The 13,257-nt window shown below is 33.5% G+C and overlaps 3 long non-coding RNA genes across 3 annotated transcripts; all 3 read right to left on the reverse strand.

Moving 5' to 3' along the window:
• Positions 1-512: 512 nt before the first annotated feature.
• LOC130891234 (uncharacterized) lies at positions 513-1,392 on the reverse strand. The gene is made up of 2 exons (XR_009058869.1): positions 1,081-1,392; positions 513-951 (listed from the first exon to the last, which is right to left on the reverse strand). It is a non-coding gene; the product is annotated as an uncharacterized LOC130891234 (long non-coding RNA).
• Positions 1,393-4,378: 2,986 nt separating this feature from the next.
• On the reverse strand, positions 4,379-8,834 carry LOC130891142 (uncharacterized). The gene is made up of 3 exons (XR_009058855.1): positions 8,794-8,834; positions 5,062-5,133; positions 4,379-4,775 (listed from the first exon to the last, which is right to left on the reverse strand). It is a non-coding gene; the product is annotated as an uncharacterized LOC130891142 (long non-coding RNA).
• On the reverse strand, positions 5,681-6,180 carry LOC130891143 (uncharacterized). Its single transcript, XR_009058856.1, has 2 exons — positions 6,077-6,180; positions 5,681-5,935 (listed from the first exon to the last, which is right to left on the reverse strand). It is a non-coding gene; the product is annotated as an uncharacterized LOC130891143 (long non-coding RNA).
• Positions 8,835-13,257: the final 4,423 nt, after the last annotated feature.

Genomic DNA, 13,257 nt, shown 5'->3' on the forward strand with positions numbered 1-13,257 from the left:
ATTATAATTCAAAACGAAATTATATATATATATATATATATATATATATATATATATATATATATATATATATATATATATATACTCATGTATTTCTAATTCATTTGTCTTATCTTCATAAATGAATTCAATCATTTTTCTTCTAAGAAAGATTACAATTTGACGTTTGAGCATAGAACACAGTCGATATAACAAATGTCACTTCCGCCACCACTAGCACAAGTTAAAGGCGCTCCGAAACATAAAGTTCGTTCCAGAACGTGTTGAGTTTGTAGCGTATGTGTCACCGAACGATTGCACTAGGTCAGTTGCACAACGGTTTCATCCGCGGAATGCGACCAATAGCTTTGTTCGAGGGTCAAATTCCGAATCAGTTTATGGACTGATCGCAAGCGCACTGTCAAAATTGTCGTTCGTGAGTCGATCACATTGGATATTGAAATCGGAAATTCAGGGCATCACTAGTTGGAAGTTCAAATCGAAATAGCGTCATTTAAATAAAATTGCATATACAATTGTTGAGAAAATTTATTCTTCATTAACATTATTTAAAAAAAAAGCAAAAACAAAGAAATTTAAAAAATTCTAAACCAAAAAATCAGCTCTTAAAATAGATAGTTATAAAACATATGAAAATGTACTATTTAAAAATGTCCATTGTGATGTCTGCGGTGACAATGATCGCATCCATGAAAGTATCCTCCGTGTCCACAAGGAGGTGGTGGGCCAGACCATCTAGTATAAGGTGGTGGTGGAGGAGGTCCATGTCCAGGGGGTGGTGGTGGACCGTGGTGGGGATGCAAAATATCGTGTATAATCTCGCCTATAATACCACGATGAGGTGGTGGGTGAGGATGATGAGGTGGTGGGTGAGAATGATGAGGTGGTGGGTGAGGATGATGAGGTGGACGAGGATGCCGGGGCCCGTGTCCAGGATGCATCTTTATTATTCTATTTGAAAAGAAAACAAAATGAGTAGTTTATACACCACAATTTGTAGTTTGAAGCTACCGAACTCTATCATATCGGAGCAGTACCATGAATAATTTCTTATAAAAAATATAATAGAAAACAACTTACTTAAAGGGGTGTACGAAGGTGGATAATTTTTAAAAACAATATGTTTACAGTAGAATTATTAACAAACAACACACCCAAGCACCTTTTTATAAATACTATTTGTGACATTATCTTATCTACAAAGAATATTTGCAAATATTGATAAATGAAATTGCTTACATTTTTATGATTAATTTAAAAGAGACAGAGCTATAAAATGGCGTCGTTGTCCACGTTCATAAATATCTATGCAAGAAGGGTACTTTTAGTTGACTAATAAATCAATTTATTATTTGAAAATTATTATAATTATTACTTGCTCACTTACATACACTTTCTACCCTTGCGGGTGTAAGACGTGCTACAATATAATATCAATATATATATATATATATATATATATATATATATATATATATATATATATATATATATATATATATATATATCAATATAAATAAGCAAATTGTCAGTGTCAATATCATATTTTGATAAAGACTTGATAAAGTCGAAACTTTTCTTTTTCTTTATCTTTCTTTTAAAAACTATCAAAAAAAACTAATTTTGAAACAGAAGTATGAATGTAACAATTGTAGATGAATTTAAGTGTGCCCATTTAAAAAATTGATTATCATAGTTCATAATTGAAAATGTTGTACAAAAGTAGTGAATAATACAGGGTGCGGCAGAATAACTTCCTTTTTTAAAAAGTTCGCCATTTAGTCGGTAGATGTCGTAACGGAGTGCTAGTGGTCTCGTTCGAGAGGGGGGACTATAAAGTTTTGTCCCGGCACAGTTCAGTCGCCATCATGCGTTGGAACAGTGAGGAGCGTGCGTTTGCCGTTGAGGTTTACTTTTCGAGCGGATGTTCTGTGATCGCAACCCAGCGCGCCTTTCGGAATCGCTTTAATTTAGCCCCCTTGGCCCCTGTCCCGGACCGGAAATCAATTGTTACGTGGGTCACTACGTTCAGACAAACTGCAAGTGTGACAAGACGAAGAACTGGAGTCCCTCGGCCCATTAGATCACCGGAGAACATTGAGTTAGTTAGAACTTCAGTGTTGCGATCACCACGGCGTTCTGCGCGCAAACATGCGTCTGCCCTTGGACTTTCCGATCGTTCTGTGAGGAGAATACTTCATGATGATCTTCATTTTCATCCATACAAGATGGCAATTGTGCAGGAACTTTCTGAACGTGACTTCAATTCTCGGAGGAACGCGTGTGAGGTTTTTCTGGAAGTCGTTCCTGAGGACGCTATTGTTTTTTTAGTGATGAAGCCCATTTTCATTTGTGTGGATCCGTAAACAAACAAAACATGCGCTACTGGGCTGATACCAATCCTCGACAATTGCATCAACGGCCTTTGCATTCACCTAAAGTCACAGTGTGGTGTGCAATTTACTCACGTGGAATTATTGGTCCCTGGTTCTTTGAGGAAAATGAAGTCGCAGTGACAGTGAATTCGCACCGGTATGTAAACATGTTACAGGAATTTTTTTTCCCACGGCTAGATGAGTTGGACTTAGGGGACACTTGGTTCCAACAAGACGGAGCAACGGCACACACTTCAAGAACATCGATGGCTGTTTTGAGGGAACACTTCCCAGAGCGCCTTATCTCAATTAAGGGCGATTTGGAGTGGCCAGCCCGCTCTCCCGATTTGACCCCTTGTGATTATTTCCTATGGGGTTTTTTGAAATCCCGTGTGTATGTGAACCGTCCAAGGACCCTACAAGATTTGAAGACGAACATCCAGGAAGAAATTGCCAACATAACGCCTGCTATGCTGGCAAGAGTCATGACAAACGCCAGAAATCGGTTTACTCAGTGTATGGAGAATGGGGGACGTCACCTAACTGATTTGATCTTCAAAACTCAGTAAAACAAAACTTTATGTATGTGCCTGTATTATAAAAAACGAATAAAAATTTTCTGATTCATACAATAAGTTTTATTAACTTTTGAAAAAAGGAAGTTATGCTGCCGCACCCTGTATTTGGCGCTTTCTTTTTAATTCACTCTGATGCTAATGTGGCGCCATCATTATTTAGCACATTTCAACGAACACTCTTTCATTTCATATACATAGATTGTTCTCCTAATCTCTACCCACCATATATAGGTGAAAAACGTTTCGAAGCCAACTTCAGCTCAATTTCTTTCTTTTTTATTTTTATAACATTTAGATTTGAGGCATTTAACATTCTGTCCCTGGTTATAGGATTGTAAAAAACATATTTTGGTGTTTATAATCTTTGAGTTTTAGTTCTAAACTAATTTTTTGGAAGAGCCCTTTAGGTTTTCTTTTACAAGATACTATTTCTCTATGTAAGGAATTGTTTTAAAATGTATATAATTGAAACAATCTTGTTTATAAAGTTTTTTTAATAATGTCAAAAATTATGAATATGGAACTTGGCATTCATACTCTTCAACAAATACTGAAAATTGCTGAGACCCTAAAGGTATGAAAGGAACGAGTTCGATATATCGTGAATGAATATTTGCATCTGTTCAAAGTGATGTTGCACGAGCTCACAATCGACCAAAAACAACAACGAATTGATGATTATGAGCCCTGTTTAAAGGTATCCATTCGGAATAAACCCATATGTTTGTTTGATATGTGACAATGGATGAAATATGACTTAATCATTTCACACCAGACTCCAATCTACAGTCAAACGGAGAGGACTGCACGTGATGAACTGACTCCAAAGCGGGGAAAGACGCAAAAGTCGGCTGACAAGGATAAGGAATCAGTACTTTGTAATGTGCATAATATTCATCGACTATCTTAAAAAGGGAAAAGTATTAACAGCAAATTTTAATTAGCGTTATTTGAGCATTTGCAGAAAGAAATTTAAAATCTAAACAGATAAACTGATAAAGTAAGCTAAAGAAAGCCTGCTAGAAATACATGTAATAGAATTGAAATACTTAAGATGAAACGCGGAATAAAATTAATGCTTCAATATGAAGAATGAGGACTTTAGAAAAGTGACAGAACAAGAATTAATAAGTAGAAAAGTAAACAGAAAACAACTGAATAGATCTGTTGGGAAAGTGAACTTCAATAAAAAATGAAGAGGGATACAGATCAAGAAAGGGTAAAAAGAGGAGGTGTTGGGATAGCAATAGACAGAAATAATACAAGAAAAGGCGTTCAAAACAAACCAGGACCTTAATAGGACACTTGAAAAAGTATAAGAGGTGAAGAAGTATTTCATCAATAAATATCTGGGATCAATTATCATGCGTGGTTAAAATGATAATTAATGCCATCACAGGTAAATGAGTTATTGATAGAATGATGTTCTGAAAAAAATATATTTATTTGTTAATTTACAAAATTATACATATTTAATATTATACATATTTTGAATATTGAAAATTTAATCAACAATAACCATTAATTGTGATGCCTGTGGTGACAATGGTGGCAACCGTGTGAATATCCACCATGTCCGCAAGGCGGTGGGGATCCAAACCAGCCTGCTGGAGGCGGTGGCGGAGGAGGTCCATAAAATCGACCAGACGGCGGTGGTGGAGGTCCATAATAGGGAGGTGGAGGTCTATAATGAGGAGGGGGAGGACCGCGGTGATGAGGTCCCAAAAAGTCGTATATTATATCTCTTATAATCCCACGATGACGTGAAGGACAGGGAGGATGATGACCATGACCGGGACCCATATTTTATTTCTCAGGCTCCCTGGAAGGAATACAAACTTTTCAAACAAAGTATCATCACTATTTTGATGATTTTATTCAGATTTCATTGTAATATATCAAAACATATTCTTCTAAAGCTAAACTTATGAGAAAATAATATTTTTTGTTAAATTTACTGATGAATTGAAAACACTTTAAAAATTGAAAGGTAGATCGCTTCCTTAACTGGTCACTACGTTCTAAGTGTTTATTTATTTTCAGATAAGCCTGTACTTTTTAAATAATTTTCTCCATAATATTCATGAAAGAAAATCAAAAGTACTTACCAAAAAAAAAAATGTATATCGATTACCCGTCAATATTTTTCAAGTCTTTATGAGAAAAATGAGGTGTTCTAGCTGGAAATCATCAATATATATATATTAATACCATTGATTCACTTTTGTATACTTTTTGTAGATTGATCTACTATCTTATCAAGAGAATTTTACCAAATATTGATTCAACACAATTTCTAGTTATATTTGATGAAGTCATTTCAAATAAATTTACTGTTGAATACAATAAAAAAATAACTTTGTTTACAATTATTATATACTATATATAATATAATGCTGCTTATTAATAATCATTTTGTAACAAAGTAATACAACACTCATTGTTTGAATGAATGTTTTATATCCATATCACAAAGTATAGATATAAGGAGTCTGAACGTAATGTTAAACAAATGGTCTCAATATAGGGGACATATTTTTTTGCCGGTAGAGTGCGCCATTTTTCAAGAAGTACTCGTTTCAATTCTTACGCGGGAAGTCTTGTTGCTATTGACACCTCTTTGGAAAAAATATTCAAAGAAACTTAATAGTTAAAATATTTTTAAAAATTACCAAATGTTGCTTCGTCTTTTCAGTATTACGATAAACATAATTGAAAATAAAAGAATTATTCTCAAACATGTTATTTATTAAAATCATTATTTGATAGCAAGCTACAATTGTTTTCATTGTCGTCATGAGTGATTTTGGCTCAGCTTTCTTCCGCAAATGAACTTTTTCATATTCATACACATATACACCGCCATCTTTGAAAATCAGTTTCAATTATATCTCCTGAATTAAAGTGAAATTCACAAATAAAACTATCAGCTTTTAATTCTTGTCCCAGAGCAGAGGTCCATCTACTATGCAATTCAACGTCCTTAAAAAAAATTGTATTTTTACATTCCACCAGATAAATAAAAATATATTTTTTAAATATTGAAAAACCACATAAATTTTAAAATTATTTGTTAATTGTTAATAACATAAATTTTGAATAATACTTTGAGGTTATACTCACTTTTGGTACTTTGAATAATGCCACTTTTCCTACATTCTCACTTGCCTTTCGGCCACTAAGACAACCATGAACAGCACAACACCTTCCCATTGCTTTCTTGAAATTAATTTTAACTAAATGAATTAATATTTCATATTTAATTTAATTAATTTTAACATTTGCGAGCTAGTGCATGTTCACATGTATAATAAAATAATAATAATAACAACGGTACGTCCTGAATACTTGCGCAGCCAGTGGCAGAAAAGAAAACTATAATTTGGGTTTATTTTTGTGTACATGAATACTATGAAAAACCCGATACCGATCCATATAGTCAATAGTTAATATAACTAACCTAACCTAACTGCATCAAACATAAAGTTCAATGCAATTCAAAATGCCACAACAATTCCTCATGCGAAAACAAATAGGTGGATATGCAGCAAAGATAATAATAAAAATGAGTGTTGTACTATTTTGTTATTAAATGATTATTAATAAGCAGCATTATATTACGTGAGTTGCCGTCTTCTAAATCTGGCAAACGCACATAACGCGTTGTGGCTGTTTTAAAGGGTCACTGACCGTTTTCGGTCTTCGGGCGTAGCAGCTATATGTTTTTCTCATGAAATTTGGCTGAAATATATATTTACTATTGGTTGAAATGTATATTTAGTATGTAATATATCGCAAACTAAAAGCGAGTGACCAATTTTAGGTAGTCATTTCAAAAGTTATGAAACTTTCCTCAGTAAATCCTCTATACTCACTGAAACTCAAGGCACTTCTGGCAACACCTTGTGGCCGGGCTAGACATTTTATCAAGTTTCAAATTTTAACACAATAAATTAAGTACATGAACAATAAAGTACGTGCCAAAATGTAATATCATTTTTTGACTTCATTATACATAGATTTAAAATTATCCATAATGCGATAGATGTTTCTTAATTTTGTTGAAAAATTACATTAGAAAGATTATTTTCTACCTTTGACAAATATATTCTCTGGGTCATTGTCAATACTATTGTGGAAAATATTGAAACGCTTACTACTCTCAGTATTTTTTTCCTTTAAGATGCATAATTTGTGGAAGGTCCATCTTCTAAGTAACCAAAAAGTAGGGATCTTTTAAGTTTGAAGTGTTGCATACGATTCAACATCTAAGTAGAATATTTTTGGATGGAAAGTTTTACTCATGCGTTGATTTTGTCAGCGTACTGCACACTTCAAATCGAGTCAATAGAAGATTCAAATGATAATTGATAATTTCACAAACATAATTTTTGTATTTTTATATTAGTATGATAAAATTCATCATAAGATGTTTTACTATTCATTAGCGCACCTCTCTAAGCGTAGGTTTCTATATTCCTGTTTGTGGCTCCGGCAGATTCTTGGTGATTGAATTTCGTTCTGACATTTGTTGCTCATGCATTTTATTTATTCTTAAAACATTTGGAAAACTGATAAAATAACAAAAATTGTTTTTTATAAATACTAGGGTGGTTTAAATAGTTGTTTAATTACAACCACAGATCGTTGATCAGTGATAATATCAACCTCTCATGTCCCAAAGCACGGTACACAACACCTTCCCCGATGACAGTATAAACTTCCCTTTAACTAGCGCGTCTTCGTCTTTCATCCTTTTTTTCATAGACGCGCGTTTATTCTCCGCAATATAGTGGTGTACCCAAATCTCGTCTGCACTGAATATTCAGTGCAATAAATTTTCTTTCTCCTCTTCAAACCGCTGCAAGAGAGGCGTGCAAACTTCACAGCGTATAAATTTCTCTTCAAAATTCAAAAGTTTTGGCACCAATCTGGCTGGAATTTTGCGGTAACCGAGCTGTTCATGTTTTATTTGCTATGAAAACTACCTACGCGAATGTCCAAGTACAGTACTGCGTTGGTCTACAGCACTGACGTTTTCATCGGTAACACTTGTTCTGGGGCACCGCGAATGTTGCCTGTTTGGGCCATTCACACACTTGAGTCTTGGAGACGCTCCAGTAATCTTCAAAAAATTTCCGCGGATTTTACATTATCTTTGACTAAAAATGAATAATGATGCATTGCACAAGAGACACTAATATAAACAACGAGGTTACTCGATCCCGGCTGTTCTCTACGCTTCGTAACAGACCAGTCTAACATCCGGTTTATATTTGAACCACCCTCGTATTTATTATGTTCTATCTACAATTAGGAGAGATGTAAATTTTCTGACAAAAATAAATACAAAATAGTAGAAGTAATTTCCTGAAATATTATGGCTGATACTTGAACTAAAATAAATCATATTTTGTACCTTCCGTAAAATTTTGAGATAGTTTTCCCTGACCTCATAGGGCTGCCAGAAGTGCAAAAAATTAATATATCTTTCTATATCGGTGGTGTAATAGGTCATTCAGGAATGACAAACATTACGTTATTTACATAAAAAAAATTAATAGTTATGGTATTTGTATTTCAACAGAAAAACGCCGGAAAAAATTAATTGTCTCTACACGAATAAAACAATCCTTTTGTCTATCCATGACGACAATATGGTCGACTTTTCAACTCACTCGACATGATTTAACATTGATATAAATAATCTTACTAATACGTATAAGTGAAGGCAATTGTAGATGATTTACAAAAGTTATGAAATAATATATAACCAGAAGTAGCTGCTATTGGAAAATTTTTTAGGAGACATGGGTATGTAAATACTTTAAATAACTCACTTCCAATCTACCAGTGTATTAAGAAAATGTCTCTATAAATTGTAATAAACTTGACTGATTCATTGAATTTCCAAGACGAGTCTACATAAATAAAATTTTTTAAACGATAGTTTATCGAATTTAAGAGATTATTTGTGATAAGATATAACCCACATAAATTAGTCATAAAAATATTAGGTCATTTTACTATAATGAAGAAATTAAGTAGTATAAGGAATAAGTAAATGAATTTCTCAAACTAAGCTAAGTGATAATTTAAAAAATGAGGATGAGGAAAAACATAGATTAAAAAATCTTAATAAGGGCTCAAATAATCCGCTTCATTTAGTTAAACAATAACAAATTACTACTGAATACACTGTTTATATCCCCACTACACCAACACTCACAATTACACTATCTGACGCGTAAACAGGTTACCTTCAGTCTCTGAAGACGATAACTTGGTTATCGAAACGCGCATCAGACAGTGTAATTGTGAGAGTTGGTGTGTATTCAGTATGAATATCGCCAACAGTTCCACAAATTCCAACTTATTTAAAGAGAATTACTATTCATGGAATTAATCTACCATCGAAACCCAAATATTATGTAATAAATATGCTTTACATACAATTTAACCTTTTCACTGCGTCGCCCTTCTATAGTCGGGTCAGTGAAGCGGACCATTCCTACGTCGGGCGCTAGATTTTCAACATTTGACTGCTGCAACTGACTAAAATAGTCCTATAAACGCGTGCATAGTGCGTGAGAGAGAAATTGTAAGCCTGAATCACACCATACACAACACTAAAAGGTATTTAGTGGCAAATTTGAATTAAATTTTAAATGCTTTTTTCAAACTAACATTTTTATTTGAATTTTAAATACTTTATTTTAATATCATATCATATAAATAATACTTTTATTTATCAATTGCATAGCATTCATACATTAAAATCAACGACATATCTTTGGACTAATGGCCGATTCTCTTTAACCAATAGTTCTGCCCGCACCATATTGTTTTCAAAATTAATATTTCGTTCCCTTAACCACTGTTGTATGTCCGCTTTTCTTGTGGAACTTGTGGGACACTGGTCTTATTTTCTGGAATGGTAGGATGCATTGTCCATTACAATGACTGATCCGTCCTCAAGTTCCTCAAGTCCCCGAAGGTAGTGCAGGATCGTGATGTGAAGGAACTTATCGGTATTTTTAGGGATGGAAATGACCTAACCGTAATTGTTGACCACCGGACGATCACATTCTATTGTCATTGTGACTCTTGTCGTCTTAGCGTTTTATTGGTGGAATTTAAAAACAGTGCCACTTTTATCCAATATGTAAACATTATAGTCTTGGAATATTTTTTTACCCACACTAACCAAAAGATTGCAACTACAATAAAAACAATAACTTGGTTGCAATGAGGAAAATCGCTCCAGTTTTTATAAATAATAAATATTTATTACGCTTTGTATCCTCAGATGCATTTTGTCAAAGTTCTAAAAGTATTAAAGCAATGACGCGTTTAGAAATGATTGTTCTTCAGATTGAAAAACGTAAATAGACAGTTTAAATTTAGTTCCATGAATATCACAGCCACTTTTAACAATAAAATTTATTTTAAAATAGACGATAGTCAATGTATAACATAACTATAATACCACATATTAAAGAATAATAAAAATGAAAGTACATGTTTAACATGCGCTATTATACAGTCACATAATTCTTACTGTAAAAGCGCATGTTAGAAATGTAGTTTAATTTTTAATTTTTATCAAAGTAAATAAATAACATAGTAAAACAAGAGCTTAAAATAATTATTAATATAAAATTTTTAGAATATAATAAAAATAAATTAATGTAACGTGCAGCTGTGTGAACTTGACTTTCTCATACATTGCTTCAGCCAATACGAATCGTTATAAAAGGTACCACTAGCATCCCATGAGCCGATCACGCGTTTTTACTGCTCTCACTACCGACCGGCCAGATTATAGCAGTGAAAAGGTTAATTTCACAGTATTAGCATTCTGCTTCGTTATTCACGCCTCCTAAAGCATCTAGTCAGAATACCTTGAACGGATCACTACAAAGAGATAGTAGTACATCTGAAAATTGCTTATATGCTATTATTGTTTATTGTGAGATATTTGTTTCGTAGTCATCAAAAAATGAATTAAATTTCGTCGAAAAGAAATAAAACACTAAGTATAATATATATTAAATATCAAATATAAAAAGCTTAATTCAAGCCTCAAAAGTGTGTATTGGTGCATTTTCACGTGGAAATTATATTATAATTTATTACTATACCTAAAGGGAGTTTTTTTATCAAAATAGATTATTAGGATTAGAAATATATTCATATTGAGTTGGGATTTTTAGTTTGAGAAGGATTTGAAGTATTCACATACTTCTAAAGACTCAATCAGACGGTGCGGAATGGACGTGCATCACGACTATTGCGTAACGGAGAGAGCCAATCAGTACCTTGACGCATGCGTCACTGAATTCCGCATCCAGCGCGTGGCCAAAACGTGTGCGTAATGAAAGTGCCAAACTTCACATCGTTCAGCGTTCAGTATTTTGATGTTCTATGTAATATTTGTGTATTGAATAATGAGTGCTAATATATAAAAGAATCAAATGTGTCGGAGCTGACCGAGAAATAAATCCCTCAGCTTACTTTAGAAGCATATAATAATTGTCATATGAATGAAATTAACTGAGTTTTTAGGCGAAGTTCTATGTTCTCTTTGTTTCTTTGTTGCTCTCCAAATAACTAAATTTATGTTTTTGACCCAGTTGACGTGACGCACGTATTATGTCCACAATGTTCATATGACAGCTGAAATGGAAAGGGATGTGTCAAATAGTTATTTTCCTAACAAGTGCGGAAAGTGATACTTTCCCGCACGCGACTGCAGTTGTCGGGCAAGCGGTCAAGTGCGGGAAAGACACTTTACGCATGTGTTAGGAACATTATTTTTTCTACGACCGTATATACAAAAAAGTATACCAACCCATTTTTCTAAAATTATTTTATTCCAACAAACATAACAATATAAAAAACTGTAACTAAAAACTACTAATTATTATAAATATTAATATTGAAAACACAATTTGTTGCATTCTGTAGACTAGTAAGAATTGCCGGTCCAGTGGAGTTATTTGGTTTCAACTGGAGGGTAGATGATGTCGATGAGGATGGATGGCATCGGTTGCAGGTCGCATAAAGATGACGATGACGGTGACGGCAACGGTTTTAAGTCAGTTGGTAGGTAACAGCTCGGAATTAGTTTCATTTGCAGCCTTCAAAATGGCTACGGGAAGTTCTTCTTCGGTTGAATCCATTAATATTATTGTATCGGATTCGGTTTAATGTGGTTTAATTTAGAAGAAGATTGCACTTATTAGGTCACTTCCAAGACGATTTGAACAACTTTGACGTTTTAGTAACAATTACATGGTTATATAAAAAATATCTGTATTATTTTAAATTTTCAAAAAATTAAAAATGCTACAAAAAGCTAGAAAAGGTTTAAATTTTGTTTGATGGACTATTTCGTAAATATTTATTTACCTGTAGTAACAATAGTTATAATCTCAGAAGTGAAAAACTATCTGATATGGTCAAAATGTGCATAATTTTACTTTCCCGCACTAGTGCGGGAAAGTGACACTTTCAAAACTAAAATGCGTGCGGGAAAGTGGGTTAAAACGCACGGTCGTAGAAAAAATTATTTCAAGAATAAACAATAACAATAGAAAAATTATTTCCAATATATTAAATTTGACTGAAAAATAATGGTTGGAAATTATCTCACAGTCATATTTTTACCGAATACACTGTTTACACCACCAGTACACCAACACTCACAATTACACTGCCTGAGGCGCGTTTCGATAACCAAATTAACGTCTTCAGAGACTGAAGGTAAACAGTTTACCAGCAACGGTTCTAGAAATTCCAGCTTAACAGTCATATTTTATTAAAACTGTGATTGATTCTCAGTCAAATATTATTTTAATAACTTTTTCACGTAAATTTAATCGCGCATTTAATCCGCTCCATGTGAACATAGTGGGTCAGGTAATTGCGTAACAAGAGATGCGTCAAAGTGCTGATTGTCTCTTTCCGTTCCGCAATAGACGTGACGCACTTTTACTCCTCAACGTCTGATTGAGCCCTAAAGTCAAATTACAATTGTATTGCGAGATTGAGGATTCACTTCCACAAAAACACAAACACAAACAAAGTAACGAAGTCTTATCGTTCAGTTTTTAAGTTGTATATGTATAATTCTATAGGAAAATGTTTCCTATATCCAGGCCATTTCTAAAATAAATCATACTCCCCACAAAATCGCCCCTATTTCCCTCAATAAAATAACACCATGAACTTGTCTCCCCTCTCATCAATATCTTCTAGATGTGTCGAACTCGTTGAATTATTCATAAACAATATGATTT

This window comes from Diorhabda carinulata, chromosome 3 (assembly GCF_026250575.1).
Source record: "Diorhabda carinulata isolate Delta chromosome 3, icDioCari1.1, whole genome shotgun sequence".
Taxonomy (NCBI): domain Eukaryota; kingdom Metazoa; phylum Arthropoda; class Insecta; order Coleoptera; family Chrysomelidae; genus Diorhabda; species Diorhabda carinulata.